Source organism: Pseudonaja textilis, chromosome 2, assembly GCF_049901715.1.
Source record: "Pseudonaja textilis isolate UNSWEBS1 chromosome 2, rPseTex1.2, whole genome shotgun sequence".
NCBI classification, from domain to species: domain Eukaryota; kingdom Metazoa; phylum Chordata; class Lepidosauria; order Squamata; family Elapidae; genus Pseudonaja; species Pseudonaja textilis.
Window position 1 is genome coordinate 135,620,772 of NC_141991.1, and position 17,972 is coordinate 135,638,743.

The following is a 17,972-nucleotide window of genomic DNA, read 5'->3' on the forward strand; positions in this document are numbered from 1 at the left end:
GCTTGGAAACATTCTTTATCTGAGGTTTGCCATCAAAGATTGGAACATTCCTGCAATTACAACTCTACAAGTCAACCTTGAGTCAGTCAGGCCAACCAAAACCAAGCATTTAATAGTGAGTGTCATACCATGTGCATTAATCAAACAGGTGGCAAGAAAGTAGGGGCAGGCAGGCACAACACAGGTTATGTAGACAGTAAACACAGTGTCAGACATAAAGATCTCAAATGCCTATATACAAATGCACAAAGTCTGTGGAACAAGCAGGGTGAACTCGAACTACGAATACATGAAGATAGATATGATATAGTTAGAATAACAGAAACCTGGTGGGATGAAACCCATGATTGGAACATACTGGTAGAAAGATACAAACTGTTCAAAAAAACCAGACCCATAAAAGAGGAAGTGGAGTTGCACTGTATGTAAAGGACCACTATATTGCTACAGAAATGCATGAAACCAAAGATGAAAACCTCCTAGAATGTATATGGGTCAATATAAAAGAAAAAAAGAATGACATGGCCATAGGTGTATATTATAGGCCACCCAATCAAGCAGAAAAAATAGATGCCTTTTTGCCAGCCAACTAACAAACATATGCAGGAAACACACAACAATAGTAATGGGAGACTTCAATTATCCTGATATCAATTGGAAAACTAATTCTGCACCAAGTGAGAAATCAAATAAGTTCCTAACCAACCTAGCTGACAACTTTGTTGTCCAAAAGGTAGAGGGTGAAACTAGAGGGACAGGCATATTGGACTTAATTCTTACAAACAGAGAAGTGATAGAGGGAGTTGAAACTGCAGGAACCTTGGGTGAGAGTGACCATGTCATACTAGAATTCAACATAACACAAACACAAGCAACAGATTTTAAAAGAACTGATTTCAATAAACTCAGAGAGAACTTGGGAAAGATTCCATGGATGAAAATCCTAAAGGGGAAAACAACTGTAGAATCTTGGGAAACTCTAAAAAGTATGATCATAGAAGCCCAGACCAGCACAATACCACTGAGAAAGAAAAACAAGAAATCCAAGAAGAAACCAGCATGGCTGCACAAAGATCTCTCTGGAAAATTGAAAGAAAAAAAGGACAAGTACAAAAAATGGAAAGAAGGACATACAACTAAGGCAGAATATCAGCAGATAGCCAGAATCTGCAAAGATGAAGTAAGAATAGCAAAGGCTCAGAACGAACAAAGACTTGCAACAAAAGTCAAAGATAATAAAAAAAGTTTCTTCCAACATGTAAATAACAAGAAAAAAAATCAAGGAAACAGTTGGTCCACTAAAGAGAGAAGATGGCAAGGAAGTAACAGGCAACAGAGAGAAAGCAGAACTGCTTAACTCATTCTTTGCATCCGTCTTCACACAAAAAGAAACTATAGCTCAACCCACCCAAAACATAACTGTAAAAGACAGACCAGAAATAAAAGTTAAAATAAGCATAAAAAAAAATAGTAAGAGAACACCTGCCTGATCTTGATGAAAACAAATCACCGGGGCCTGATGGATTACATCCCAGAGTTTTAAAGGAGCTGGCAGAGGTCATCTCAGAACCATTGCACCATATCTTTCAAAAATCCTGGAGCACCGGGGAACTACCAGAGGACTGGAAAAGAGCTGATGTGGTTCCCATCTTCAAAAAAGGGAAAAAAAACAGACCCAGGAAACTATAGATCAATCAGCCTAACATCAATACCTGAGAAGATACTGGAAAAGATAATAAAAAAAGCAGATCTGCCAACATCTAGAAACAAGTAAAGTAATAACTAGCAGTCAGCATGGGTTTGTTAAGAACAGATCATGCCAAACCAATCATATTTAATTCTTCAACACAGTGACTAAATTAGTAGACCAGCAAAATACTGTGGACATAATATATTTAGATTTCAGCAAGGCATTTGACAAAGTAGACCACAACCTACTTCTTAGTAAGCTAGAAAAAAGTGGAATAGATAGCACCACCACTAGATGGAGTCGCAACTGGCTGGCAAACCGTACTCAACGAATAGTCCTTAATGGGTCTAAGTCAGCATGGAGGGAAGTAAGCAGTGGGGTGCCACAAGGTTCCGTCTTAGGTCCAGTACTCTTCAATATCTTCATTAGCGACTTAGATGAGGTAATCGAAGGGGAACTTACCAAATTTGCAGATGATACTAAGTTGGCAGGAATAGCTAATACCCAAGAAGATAGGCTCAAGATCCAGATAGATCTTGACAGACTAGAACACTGGGCCGTATCTAACAAAATGAAATTCAATGTAGAGAAAAGTAAAGTCCTACACTTAGGCAAGAAAAACCAAAAGTACACATATAGACTGGGTGAAACCAGGCTCAGTAGCAATAACTGTGAGAGGGATCTTGGAGTCTTAGTGGACAACCAGCTAAATATGAGCCAACGGTGTGCAGCAGCCTCCCAAAAAGCTAATGCAATCCTAAGTTGTATTAATAGACGGATACAATCAAGATCAAAGGAAGTACTAATACCACTCTATAAAGCCTTAGTAAGACCACACCTAGAGTACTGCATCCAGTTTTGGTCACCACATTATAAAAAAGATGTTGAGACACTAGAAAAAGTACAGAGAAGAGCAACCAGGATGATTAGGGAACTGGAGGCTAAAACATACAGTGAACGGTTGCAAGAACTGGGCTTGTCTAGTCTAGTAAAGAGAAGGACCAGGGGAGACATGATAGCGGTCTTCCAATATTTGAGGGGCTGCCACAGGGTGGAAGGGGTCAAGCTATTTTCTAAAGTGCCTGTAGGCCAGACAAGGAATAATGGATGGAAACTGAACAAGGAGAGATTCAACCTGGAAATAAGGAGAAACTTTCTGACAGTGAGAACAATCAACCAATGGAACAGCTTGCCCTCGGAAGTTGTGGAAGCACCATCACTTGAGACTTTCAAGAAGAGATTGGACTGCCATTTGTCAGAAATGGTATAGGGTCTCCTACTGGGCGGGGATTTGGACTAGATCAGTGGTCCCCAACCTTTTTTGTACTAGGGACCAGTTTCACACAGGAACATTTTTTCAAGGACTGGTTAGGGTTTATTTATTTATTTATTTATTTATTTTATTTTTTTATTTTATTTACTATTACACTATCAACTCACCAAAATTAACCAATGTTGGAGGATTACTAAAAATGTGTATAAATGCAAGACTAGACTCCAATAAAGTCATCATGATTCAGTTGATCATGATCAAACAAAAATATATGTTTGGCAAAAATATATGTTTTCTCCAAAAGCGTTTTGTAAGGTAATAATCCACAATTCAGATTTTACATTTAGGATGGGTTTGATCTCCCATATGGTCTTCAGCTTTCCACAATCTCAACAATTGTAAGGTGTGTGGGGAATTCAGAGAGTCCAAGTCCACACATTTTAAAGTTGTTGAGGTTCAGAAATCCAGGCATATAAGGAATTCCGGGGATTCATTCCAAATACCTGGAGAGCCCACTTCTTTCCGGATCTCTCTCACCCCATTTCGCTGCAACCCCTTGGCAAGCAGAGCATTGTCTAGAATTCTTCCAACTGAAATAAGACTTTCAATTACCTGGGAATAAATCCATATTAAACCAGCCAAACTTTTAGTAGATATTCACTGTGTACCTTGGCTAAAGCAACATTCTGCCCTGTGTGTTTTAGGATTCTCGTCTCTTTCGCTCTCTTCTCTTCTCCTCTCTTGGTTGTTTCGGGTGGCGACTACCTTTGCCTCCGCCCGGAGCCTTTCATCCCGCACCCTCATCCTCCCCCGGCTGACAGCTCCACCGCCACCACCACCACCGAGCCATGGCCTCGGCGCCCCTCCAGCACCCCGGACAAGCGCAGGGCTGCTTTTGGGGGCTCTCATGAGGGATCTGGATTGGGATCTGCGTCAAAACCAGCACTTGATCCAGCACGTCGAAACAAGATGGCGCCCAAGCAAAGTAGGCAGCCCAGTCCAAAATGATCCACGGACCGGTACCGGTCTGGGGACCGGCGGTTGGGGACCCCTGGACTAGATGACCTACAAGGTCCCTTCCAACTCTGATTACCTGTTATCTATTTGCTAGACCAATACTTGGATCAAACTCCTGGCAATGAGCAGAATTAGACTGCAATACTGCAATCTAATTACTGTGCCACCCAGTTCAACTTTAATACCCTGGGAAATTAATGAAATGATGCAAAACTGTATTTCAACATCTTTTTTCTGCACAACATAATGAGTCAAAATATACATTTTAAACAAAAGTGACTTGCCTGCTTTGAGTCATTTTCTTCATAGATAGAGTTAGGAAATGTAATGGAAAGTTATTCTTATGACTTGGGTCAAAGAAAATCAAAGCTTAAAAAATGCTCCACCCTAACCGCTTCTACTCAAAGTATTTTTGGAAAGAAGTGGGTTTTTTTCCCCACAGATAAAAATTAGCTAAATTGTTGCTCAACATTCCACAAAGTAGAAACTAAACAAAATTTTAAAACCAAGCCAGAAGTATATGCATGCTTAAAATGATTCTCACATAACTTAAATAAGTAAAATTAGAAAAAAGACATCATAAAATCAAAACAACTAAAATATTCACCAGATTAAATTTTTGATTTATTTTCCCCTCTGCAAAATTGCTTCATTTTCTCAAAATAAACACAGGGTGCTCCTTTAGGAGTAGTACACATATTTAAGCACTTAAAAGATACAATTATCATCTGCTAAGTTGGCTTCTCTTCACAGTTTCCAATACTCAACCAGGAAAGTATTCCTTTTCCCTGTTTTATAAGGAATGCTGAAAAACATTTGGATCTCTTTTGCAGTGCTTGAACTCCATGGACATATGTGCAAAATAAAACTCTGTTACATAATTTTTATAACCTCATCAAACCCACTATTATCAGTAAGAGAATTGTATTCTGCATATCAAGGATTGCACTGTATTTAGAGTTCTTGTCCCAAGATTCAAAAATCAGATTAATAGAAACAATTTCTGGAATTGCCTCCTCAACTGCAAGCTTCTGGCTGAAAATGGAAACTTCTCTCATTTCCCATGAACCACACCACCAGACTTCCAAATTTGTTACTTCAACACATCCATTTCTTTCCTTCAAAAAGGATTAGTCCAGCCGCATAGTGCAGTGGCAATTTCTTAAAATTATTATTTCTTTGTTTTCCTGGGACTGAAAAACAGAAGACAAATATAGAAATACAAGTTTTAAAAGAGGAAATTAAAAATGGAAAGAAGTTCAAGTCAAATCACAATTATTACAGTTCTGTGAACATTGCTACAATTCTATTTTTAAACAAGAAATTGGACCTTGGCTTTATATTGTCAAGTCTTTCCTTTACATCAGAAAAGGTACAAATGTACAAAGTCAAAGGGTGCCACACTGTTCAGCTGATTTTGGTTATACAAATGTTACTCTAGCAACACTTGACAATTTTATAAGCAGTGGTCCAGGTATAGCATACACAAAATTCTACACTGAGGAATTTTAAATTTTGGGAGTATAGTTTTAACACAATATTAGCATCCTTAACCTTTAATTTCTTTCTAAATGTCTGATTCATGATAAGAATACCCAACCACTGCAAGGCAAACAAACCATGCATATTAATGTATCTTGAAATTTATTTTATCTTCAAGATAAAGGGGGTAACTAAAACATTCCCGGGGGGGGTCAATAAATTTGGAAAAATATTTTGATAAATAGATTTCATTTTATAATCATAGGAAACATATTTCACATTGTTAAAAGTCTGAAACTATAAATGATTGAAAAGCGGAGGTTCCAAATCTCTATCTCAGTTTTTACATGATTTAACTATGTTTAATTGCATTACATTTTAAATTATCAGTGAAACAGAATTGTTAATTTAATCTTTAAAAAAAAAACTGTCTGGTATATTCAAAGCTATGGGTTTCTGAGCTAAGCCAATGCATCTAGTCTAGAGAACATATCAGATAATTCTACTCAGTGTTTTGCCATTCAGCTATCTTTGGCAAATTATATAGATTTCGTTTGTAACTTTTCAAAAGTTTTGAAAGCACCATTAACAGTTTGCTAATCTGCTAGCTGCTTCTGGAATTTATTTATTTATTTCTTCTTGTTTATATAACTGTCCACCTCACAAGAAGTGATGAGCTGTGATAAAATGAAGGGGACATATATCCTTTAAGAACAGTTAGCATTTTAATATAGAGGAATGACCAGTTGCCCTGTGCATAGAGATAAGAACCATTTAACCAATATTACTTTAAAATGCAATGCAGCCTTCTTGAGGATGAAGATTTGCAAAGCGTAGACCATGGGCGTCAAACTCACAGCCCGCAGGCCAGATGCATCATGCGCTGGCCACCCCAACCCCCAGTTTAGCGAAGGGGGAAAAAGTAGCTATATGTCACGTGATGACAACGTGACACTGCCATCCCATTGACATCCCATTGTAGACCAATAAACTACTTTTCCTATCAGTCCCAATGTTGTGTTTCCAAAGGCATGTAAGTAATTTATCTGACTACTAATCAGAAGGAAGCACAATTCAATTATTCTTCTCCAAACTCGTTTGGAAACAAACAAACAAACAAAAAAACCCAAGCCCCCCAAAATTCAAGCCCAACTCTTATGAAAGCACCCTTGGAAATTATGGTAATTCTCTCCGTATTTCATGAATCTTATCCACAGGTAAATATGCAACTGTAAAAGAAGTGATTTAATAGCCATGGCTTGCTTTTCCTGCCCCACCCTACTCAACAGGAAACAATATAGTAGGCTGAATTTTCAAAAATGTCTTTTAAAGGTAAAGGATTCTTTTAAATAAAGATGAAAGAAACCGATAAAGTACAAAACCTGAAAGTGTAATAGAACTGTACACAACACCAGCGACTGTTTGGATTCTGTTTAAAGAGTGAGCAAATAAAGGATGCCAGTTGCGAAGAAAAAAATAATTAAATCAAAGCTCTGGATTCTAAAATCTGTTTTTTGAAGTGAGTCAAAGAAGCACAAACTGTTTAGACATTGGTGTATACCGTACATATGGCAGCAGCAACTATATACAAAGCAAACAGAAACCTTAACCTTTAACAGTTAGAAAAATTAATCAGTGGAATGGCTTGTCTCCAAAACTTGTAGCTGTTCCATCACTGGAAGCCTTTCAGAAAATTTGTTTGAAATGGTATAGGGTTTCCTGCTTGAGCAAGGGTTTGGACTAGAAGACCTCCAAGGTCCCTTCCAACTCTGTTATTCTGTTAAGTCCTTTTTGTCATATTTTTGTTACTTATGAAGGACTTTACACTATGGCATGACAGTGCTGTTGTCAATATAAACACACATACACACACTTTATTATTTAAACTGCTACCCTTCTGCCATTTAGTACATGATAAATGAGCAGTATGGATTCAATTCATCTGAAGCAGTGCAGAAATCTTTTAGCTTGCCCCATTTAGGAAATAATGCACTGTGTGGTTCTGAAGAATCTTTAAACACATGCACAAAAGCTCAGCTAAAACTGCTTTTGGTGTTAATTTCCGTTGTATTGGCTTTCCGATACGTATTTTGCTTGAGGTTAGTGGATGGTAACAGATGATACCACAACTCACACCTGTTGTGGCTTCAAAAATAGTGGGGTGTGATGATATTTCCAGACCAAGAAGATTGACTATGCATCAAAGTGTTTTCTTCTTTTTTTTTTAGGACTGAAAATAAAACTTTAAATGTAATCACATATACAGTTCTGTGTGGTTCTAGAGCCATTTTCAAGTAGTCCTTTAAGAATAACATCAAATTATTTCACCTTTGGCTACCTATTAAAGAAATTCTTTTCAAATAAACATATACACGTTTATTATTTACAAAGAAACTATAGTTTCCAAAGTTCAGTAATAATGCTTTGGGCAGAAAAACAGAAAAGGAATATTTTAAATGATGATGAATTAACAGAGTCTACAGATTAAAAGACCTGGGAGAAAAATATAGAAAAAAAATAGAACAAAGAGAGTTGATAAGATTAATTATTCAACATCCATAGATGGATGATAATACGTTTAACATTATACAGAACATTTTGTTCAACAAAAAATTTCTTCTGTCCCTTCCTTTTTCTTCTCCCCCACCTGGGATTGATTTACATTTTCTGCCACTAGTTATAAAGTGGAAACACACCTTGCTTGGGTTTTGATTTATGCCTTTTTGAAATTAATAGTATTTAAGCATACTATTCATCCTTTGAAATCTCACCAGCTTTCAGAGATTTCTGAATCCTGCCCGTTTTTAAAAAAGCTAATCACGAGCCTCAAAATATGATGGGTCAGCTCTTGGTTATGCTGGCTGGGAAATTTGGAAGCTTTTTTAGGATCAGTATATCTGGAGATTAAAATGGTGACATAAATGGTAGATAAAAACCCAGAGTCGCCTTTTAGGGCACGTGGGTGACATAAAAATATAATAAATAAATTAAATAAACAGTGATCATACATTTTATGAAGGTTTTTTTTTAATATCAAAATCTTGGCTTTTTTCCCTCACTTTGGAAAATGGGCTTAGAACTGATGAAAGGATGATGATTAGCAAATATTCATGCAAAGCTGCCTTTATCATAAGATTCGTTCTCTGAAAATCCCCTTGCCCTAGTTCATAAGACCAAGCATATATGCTGAAGCTCCTCTTTGCAGTTCAAGAAACTAGGAGGGTCCCTTCTGAGATGTGGGTCACACCCCATTCCTTCAGCAGGCTCAGCTGCCTCTTATCCGACCATTGCCTGACCTGGGTTGCTTCTCTCTTTGGTTAGGTTCCATCCATTGCTTCTTGTCCTTCCTTCAAGTCCTTTGGAAAAAAAGTCAATGAGAGGGATGTGACACTGTAGTGCAAGTCCCACTCATACTAAAGAGGTATGGCTTGCATCACCCTTGTGCTGCTGCCCCCATGCTTGCAAGTTCAAGATAGGTTACATTCTGGATAACTCTTATATCACCGCCTATAGTCCTCGTGTTTCCTGGAAGTCCCATTCAGGACTACCCAGAACCAGCCCTGCTTGGCTTCTGAACTTCTACAAGGTCAGCCAGTCATTATCAGCATGCAATGCCCACCTTGTTATATTTAGCAACAGGAACTTGTCCTGACCTTTTATGGGATTCTGATCCACAACTTGCTGAGATTCATTTAGTTTATTCAGACCTGGGGAACGCAAAGGTGAAATATTGCACTTCGAGCAGTCACGTGGAACATGTCCAATCTGTCCTTGCTCTCTTCAAAATCAATGACGCCCCAGGAGATATTTAGAAGAGAAAGGCAGAGATATGATTTGAGTCTCTGGAAACAACAAGCAAGCAAACAAAAATAATTTTGCTAAATGGGTGGAAAACCAAAGAAGATGTTTAGGGAATGATAAAATTTACAGGCAGCAGAAACCACCCTGCTTGCATTATGAAGCATTATTTATGAAAACTGCTGTGAGAAAAGTGAAATATCCTTTTTGAAAATAGATATCTATTTGAGGCTATTATCGTTATATGTCAGTTCTGGGGAAAGGATAGAAAGAGGTGTGTCCAATTACAACGTTCCTCATTTTATCATCCTGATGTTGAAGTGACAGGATGATTAAATGGGTGAAATGGAACATGTGATCTTTTGATCTTGAAGCAGTACATGGAAACTGATAATTACTTGTTCTCTTTCCTATCATCTACTGTCTGAGATCTGTGACTCCAAAATTACCCAGAACAAAAATCTTTGGTATGATGGAAGCATAAGTCCTACCACATCATTACTCCTCTTCCTTATCTATAAAATATACAACAAGTGAAATGAATAATGAATGTTTGAGTAAAAACAAGATGCTCCCTGAAGACAGATGAATATTTCACAGAGAAAATATCATGATTTTTCATCTCCACATGCAACTAAGCAAATCTGCCTATTTCTGGCAAAGCAAGTTCGTATTTGAAAGCTGTAATTCTGATCATTCAGTCAATGTAAGCCAAATAGGATCAAACTCAACAGGTCCCAAATATTATTCCAAAGAAATGCTTGGCTTGTAAAGAAAGAGGGTTTTTTCCTTACCCCAAACACACTTTGTCAAATACATCCAGTTGGGTTTACCCTCTTTAAATGACTAGTCACTCACCACAACTCCTTGTTGCTCTTGTGATAGCAGAAGTAAAACCTGTTGTGTTCTTACTATTAGTCAAACAAAAGACACTTGAATGAGTTTCTTTTCTCATGCTTCCTTTACTGAAATTTCTAGAAGAACTCACTCGGAGGTCACTCCAGAGCATGAACTAGAAGAAACTGTGGATAATTGCCCTGTTTGAATCAACGTGCTTTATTTTCTTCCTTCATTCAGAGACTGATAGTAACTTGCTATTTGACCCAGTACAACAGGGTTTCTCAACTTTAAGATGTGTGGATTTCAACTCCCAGAATTATCTAGCTGGCTAGGGAATTCTGGGAGTTGAAGTTCACATGTCTTAAAATGGCCAAGGTTGGGAAACCCTGCAGTAGAGGGTACAGAAGAAAGAGCAAGTAGAGATGCCATGGGAAGAAACAAAAGCTATGTCACACCTCCAAAAAAATCTGAGCTAAGAAGTTATCTGTGTGTGTGTGTGTGTGTGTGTGTGTGTGTGTGTGTGTGTTTTCCTCCAGAGGATCAACCCCATGATCATTAAAAAAAATTGATCAAATAATTTCTCTGCCACTAACAGGCTAGAAATGTGCTTTTCCTACACCTGGTCCTCTTTTTTTACAAAAGGGAAGACAGTGATGCTTCCTGATGGTAAAAGATATTCTAGAAGAAGAAAGGAGTCATTGTGTTGTATGAAATTAATTCTAAGCAATAAATCAATTTTTAAAAAACCAGTGAAGAATCTGATGGGTATTTCCAAAGAAAAGATCTGCTTCTCACTTCACATTTTAAAACTGGAAATAAAACAGCAGCTTGAAATTTCCATTACCAGTTAGTAAAAACACACAGCCCAGCTTCCAGCTGCATGGGTTTCCTGCTGCTCTCTAAGAGTGTTGATGGATTGGGGCTCCAATGAACAAAGGTAGTCACTGAGCCCTTTCTATGTTCCACAGAACTTAGTACAACTAAGCTAAAGAACTGCAGATGCTGGCTTTGCATTGAAAGAATAGATACAGGAAATACAAACATCCAGTTTGATTGTGAAAATAATCACAGCTTTCCTTCACATTATATCTTTGAAAAATGACAGGAAAACCACTGCAAATTTAGAGAACAGAATTGCATTTGCCATATACTCACATATATACAGACATAAACACCTCCCCCACTCTTCCACCCCTCCGCCCCCCCACAACAATAGGAGATAACTTCATAGGTGATTGGGCATTATAGGCCTGCTTAATGAGAAAGAATATCAGAGCAAAAAAAATGGATTTGAACCTAGACACTTTATCAAGTGAGAGACATATTTAATATACATATATAATCTGTCCCCTGCAGTCCAGCAGACCTCCATCTATTCATTTATTTGTTCATTCGTTCGTTCGTTCGTTCATTCATTCAATCATTTCTTTTATAGCCAAGTCTACCAAGTGATTCTGGGCAACTTGCAATCCTAAAATAATAAAAAAAACAATAAAAATAGAAAAGCATCCAGAAAATAAAGTTTTGAAGACCTAGCTTTTCCCTCAAGCATTGGGAGAAGTCTAAATATATTAGAATTGATTTTTATTGGGCTTTTTTTTGATTGGTTGTGTTCTATAGCTTTAATGTGACTTTGTATGTCTTTTAATTTTTGATTGGGAGGTGCCCAGGAAAGATGGGAAGCTATATGAATGTTTATAATAAATAAATAAACAAATAAACAGACAAATAAATGGAGTTTTATTATGTGGCCATAGGAGCCATGTGGTGGCCTAGTGGCGAAGGTGTTCCCCTTCCACTAGGAAGGTTCAGAGTTCAAACCTAGATAGTTTCTTTCTTAAGGTACAAAGAAAAAATATCTGCTGTGAACATCAGGAAGAGCATTAGGAAGGTCATCCGGCCAGTAAATGTTCAGCTCTATCTAACTGCCCTGCCCCTGCCCCTAATTAAGGGATCACTACTACTTTTTTTCATAAAAAATAAAATAAAATGAGGCCACAATAACACAATGCTTCATTTGCAAATTGTAAATAACCAAACCCTATTTTGGTTCTTATGTAGGTTTTCTTGTTTTTATATTTATGTTTATACCATTTTGTAAGTTGCCTTATTGGTGATATGGACATCATATAAATTTAATAAAAAATAAAAATCACATTAAAATCAAAAAGACAAATGCAGCACTTTATCCATCAAACGTACTGTACATTAGAGAAATTAAAGATCGTCCAGAGATCTGGACAGATCTAGATTGACATTTGAAATTAGAGAACAAGAGGATAAACAATCCTATAAAATTTGGGATCTTTTCTACCAATGGTTAGATAATAAAATACAATAATAGAATATTTAGAATTTTAGAAAATAACGAATATATAAAGATTTATTTCTTTTTTGATATTATATTTATAAAATGTTATTAAGATAGATTTGGTATGATTATATGATTTGTTATAAAATAAATTAAGTGAACTATAGTTATCTCCTAAAGCATGAATGAATAAAATCATGGTCAAATGATTGTTTAATAGTGATTCTAGGGTATATAATTTCTGATTGACAATATGGGATATTATGTAATGTAATTGTAATTGAGACCGCAAAATGGATGCACAAAAAATTGGTAAACCAACCGATACACTGTTTGTATATTTATGAAAGAAAGTTGGATGCTTTTATGTTTTGTCTGTTTTGTTTGTTTTTAAAAATCAATAAAATTGTCTTCAAAAAAAAAAAAGATAGTCCAGAAATGACGAGGATTTGATTATTTTAAGAAGCACCTATTGTTCCGGACTAACAGGCTCGTAGCCTACAAATCTGATTGGCCCGCTGATAACCGATCGTGATTGGTCGCCATAGACTATGGCGACCAATCACGATCGGTTGGCCAGTAAACGGGCTGCCGCGATTGGCCCTGCCAAGAGCAGCAAACTCAAATCGCCTTCATTGGCTGCCTAGCCACAGCCAGCCCTATAAAAGGGGCTGCTGCGGCTGGGGTTAGCTGCTCAGATCTGAAGTCACAAATAAAGAGCTGTTGTTGCTATCTGAGTCTTGCCTCCATTCTTGAACCGTCCTCCCAGATCTAACACTGGCGACGAAGGTGGGATATGGAGGCAACGAAATCTATTGATTTGAGCTAGCCGAAGGAGCACGTGTCTGACAGAGCGCAACGACGGCGACATGGCCAGCAGCACTATACCACCCGCACCATTCGATCCAGCTAGCGAAGACTGGGACTCGTACATGGACAGATTTCAAATGTTCCTGGAGTCCAACAACCTCAAAGATGCCACGCCCAGCAAGAAACGAGCCGTTTTTCTAACCCATTGTGGACCAGCCGTTTTTAAGATGGCTAAAGCCTTAGCCAAGCCAGCTGAAGTTAAAACCATGGATTGGGACACCCTTGCTCGCATCCTGCGCAACCATTACGCCCCAGCCGTGCCAACTCTCATTCGCAGACATGAGTTCTACCAGAGGGACCAACGTGATGGTGAGAGCGTTGGGGATTTTGTGGCAGACCTGAGGAACCTGGGCGATTTGTGTGGCTTCGCCAACCTTGAAGAAGCCATGAGAGATCGCATCGTCCTTGGCCTCAGAGACCCAACCGTCCAGAGCAAGATCATGGCCAAGGGAGACATCTCGCTTGCAGATGCCATAGCAGACACCACAGCAGACGAAGCCACTCGTAAATCGGCAGCATGAATGCGTCGAACCAGTGGGACCAATCGCCAACCCACCAATGATGCTGGGAAACCTTCAGACAAGTACACATCGACCACCCATCATGAAGATGTCGAGTCATCCTCAGACAGCGAGGAAGAAGAAGTCCACAGGCTCCGGTCAGGATGTGAGCAATGGGACCAGCGGGGTCGCAAATCCAACTACCAATGCGCCAGATGTGGGGGAAACCATCCCCGATCCAAATGCAGATTCTTAGACGCCATATGCCGTTTTTGCGAGAAACGGGGACACATCGCGAAGGTATGCAGAAACAAGAGAAATTCCAGCCCCAGACAGAGAGGGAGCAGCCCAAAGAGAAATGATGGCAACGCCACCACGCAGAAGGACCACCCTAGCAACCAGTGGAACCGGTACAGCAGACCCCGAAGGCTTAACGACACCCCCAGACGAGAGGAGGCTCATCAAACCATCACCATCGGCCACGCTTCATCACTTGACGCTAAAAAGATCCGAGTAGAGGTCACGATTGAAAACAAACCGTGCAACATGGAAGTCAACTCTGGGTCATCACTATCCATGGTATCCTGGAGAACACTCAAGCAGCTAATCCCCAACATCCGACGCCAAGACCTCAGCAGTCAGAGACTCATACTGAAAGACTATCAAGGCAACCGGATTCCAGTCGCAGGTACCTGCCATGTGCAGGTCTCGTTCAAGGGACATAAGGCAATTCTACCACTCACCATCGTAGACCAAGACCGGCCAAGTCTATTGGGTCTTCAGTGGTTCGCGCCATTAGGAATCGGAATGGCTGGCATCCATCATACTGAAGACAATGACTGGGAGGCGGCTCTCGTCCACGACTTCCGTGAAGTGTTCAACGAAAGCCTAGGCAAGTACAAGGGGTCCCCTATTTCATTTAATCTTCGCCCCGACATTGCACCCATTCGCCTAAAGCCATGCCGAGTTCCCTTTGCTCTCAAATCCAAAATTGATGAGCAACTGGACAAATTAATTGTGCAAGGCGTGTTAGAACCTATTGACCACGCCCGATGGGAGACACCAATTGTCACCCCCATAAAGCCTGACGGGTCCATAAGAATCTGCGGTGACTACAAGGCCACCCTCAATCACGCGCTACAGCAGAGCGCCTACCCAGTACCAGTTGTTCAACATCTCCTGCATTCACTTGGGGGTGGCAAAATATTCGCAAAATTAGATCTGGCCCAAGCGTATCAACAGCTGCCAGTTGATCCCGAGACTGCAGAAGCCCAAACTATAGTCACACATCATGGTGCATTCAAATGCAACAGGCTCCAGTTTGGTGTAAGCGTAGCCCCAGGCATCTTTCAAAGCCTGATGGAGAGACTATTACAAGGTACAAAAGGGGTCGTGCCCTATTTTGATGACGTATTAATAGCAGCACCCACAAAAAACCAATTAGAAAAATGCCTCAGAACAGTCCTACAGAGGTTCAAAGACGCTGGCCTCAAGGTTAAGAAGGAAAAGTGCCAGCTTTGCACAGAAAGGGTGGAGTTTCTTGGCTACCTCCTTGACAAGCAAGGAATCCACCCCACAGAAAAAAAATTGGCAGCTATCAAAAATGCCTCAAGACCCAAAAACAAAACCAACCTCCAAGCCTTCCTGGGACTTATTAACTTTTATAACATCTTCCTACCCCAGAAGGCTGAGCCCCTTCATAGACTACTCGATAAAAGGACATCCTGGATTTGGGGACGTCAGGAGGAACACGCCTTCCAGCAAGTTAAAGACCTCCTTACCTCAAAGGCAGTACTAATTCAGTATAACGAGACACTACCTTTGACTGTCACGTGTGATGCCTCACCATTTGGGGTGGGGGCCATCCTGAGCCACGTCCTACCAAACGGCTCAGAAGCACCAATTGCATTTTTTTCACGAACTCTATCAAAAACAGAAAGAAACTATAGCCATTTAGATAAGGAAACCCTTGCTATTGTCTCTGCAATTAAAAGATTTCATGAATATGTTTATGGGAGACCATTTTCTATTATAATGGATCATAAGCCACTACTTGGGATCCTGGCGGGCGACAAACCTACTCCTCACATTCTCTCCCCCAGAATGACGCGATGGTCAGAATTTCTCACTGCCTACGACTATCAATTAAAGTATCACCTGGGGAAATCTATTCCCCACGCAGATGCCTTGAGCCGCTCACCGCTACCCGAGCCACAGGAAGACCCAGCTCCCACACTCCCGGTACTGCAAATAGAGACAATGCCATCGCCTCCACTAACGGCCCAAGACATCGCCTTTGAAACCAAAAGAGACTCTTGTTTGGCACGAGTTCTTGGCTGGGTGGAGAGGGGATGGCCAGATTACGACACTAAGGAAATGTTTAAGCCATTTAAAAACAGACAAATGGAACTTTTTTCACAAAGAGGGTGCATCTTGTGGGGAGACCGAGTTGTTGTACCAACTAAGTTACAAAAAAGGGTCTTGCAAATGCTACACGATGGACACCAGGGCATCGTGCATATGAAAGCACTGGCAAGAAGTTATGCCTGGTGGCCAGGTATGGACAAACAAATCGAAACCTGGGTCGCCTCTTGTAACAAATGCCAGGAAAACCACTCAGCTCCACCTAAAGCCCTACTAGCAGAATGGGAAACACCCAGGGGTCCTTGGTCTCGCATTCATATTGACTTTGCGGGACCTACGAGAGGCCACACCTTCTTAATAACTGTAGATGCCTACTCAAACTGGCTTGAGGTCAATAAAATGAAAGCAACCACTACTGAGGCGGTCATTAAAAAACTGAACAGACTCTTCACCACACACGGGTTACCAGATGTCCTGATCTCTGACAATGGGCCCCAATTTATTGCCTTAGCCTTTGAACAGTATTTAGCGGAACGGGGCATCCAACACGCACTCACATCGCCGGCTCATCCTGCGGTGAATGGCCGGGCTGAACGAATGGTTCAGTTTACGAAGAAAACCCTGCAGAAAATGGATCAAGGCAACATCCACGAGAAAGTCACTAGAATGCTGCTCCTACAACACATCACACCAAACAGCACGACCAACAAGAGCCCAGCTGAACTCCTGATGGCCAGGAAACTCAGATCGCCTCTAGATCGTTTGCACCCTGCCTACACCCTGGAAAAGCCCCTGGGTTCCAGCAGCAAGCACCGTGTTTTCAAGGTAGGAGACCTTGTTTTCGCAAAAAAATTTTCTGGGGATCCCCTTTGGATTCCTGCCCAAGTAACTCAAGTTACGGGTCCCCGCTCCTACCGTCTACTCACCACTGATGGCAGAGCATGGAAATGCCATATTGACCAACTGCGCTCCAGACTAACCACATCTTCCAACCCTGACCCTAATTTTGACACTAGGGGGGGAGGGGAAGCAGTGAACTCAGAATTAGAACCAACACCTGTTTATTCTGAGCTAACACTGAGATCACCGCACCATGGTTGGCAACACTCACCAGCTGCAGCTGAGACTGGACAGTCAAACGTTTCGCCAAGAAGCAGCAACCAGGCAGATTCAGCGAGCCCCGGGAGCCATGGCAGTAACAGCGAGGCTGAGGACTCCATCACCCCGGGGGCACCAGAGGAGAGCCCTAACCATGGCACCGGTTCACCGTTCCTGTTTGATCCAGCAAGCAGTCCATCTGAACCCGGGTTTGAACAGGGACAAGTGGAATTGCGTAAGTCAGGCAGACAGGTGCGAAGACCTGCCTACCTGCGAGACTATATTACTCCACCCCTTAAATGGAACCGAGAGGGGAGGGGTGTTCAGGACTAACAGGCTCGTAGCCTGCAAATCTGATTGGCCCGCTGATAACCGATCGTGATTGGTCGCCATAGACTGATGCGATTGGCCAGTAAACGGGCTGCCGCGATTGGCCCTGCCAAGAGCGGCAAACTCAAATCGCCTTCATTGGCTGCCTAGCCGCAGCCAGCCCTATATAAGGGGCTGCTGCGGCTGGGGTTAGCTGCTCAGATCTGAAGTCACAAATAAAAAGCTGTTGTTGCTATCTGAGTCTTGCCTCCGTTCTTGAACTGTCCTCCCAGATCTAACACCTATGATTTTTATGAAGTTTCAGAATTAATATTTAAATGAGGCTATCCATTTAATTTACACCCCTAAAATGTTAGAAAATTGCAGGGCAGAATTCAGGTTGGGGGATATTGCTTGCGT

At 40.6% G+C, this 17,972-nt stretch overlaps 1 protein-coding gene across 3 annotated transcripts in view; it reads right to left on the reverse strand.

Annotated features, from left to right (window-relative positions):
- ITGB7 (integrin subunit beta 7) overlaps positions 1–17,972 on the reverse strand; it is a 70,885-nt gene that overhangs the window by 51,912 nt on the left and 1,001 nt on the right. The gene's annotated exons all lie outside the window — the stretch shown is intronic.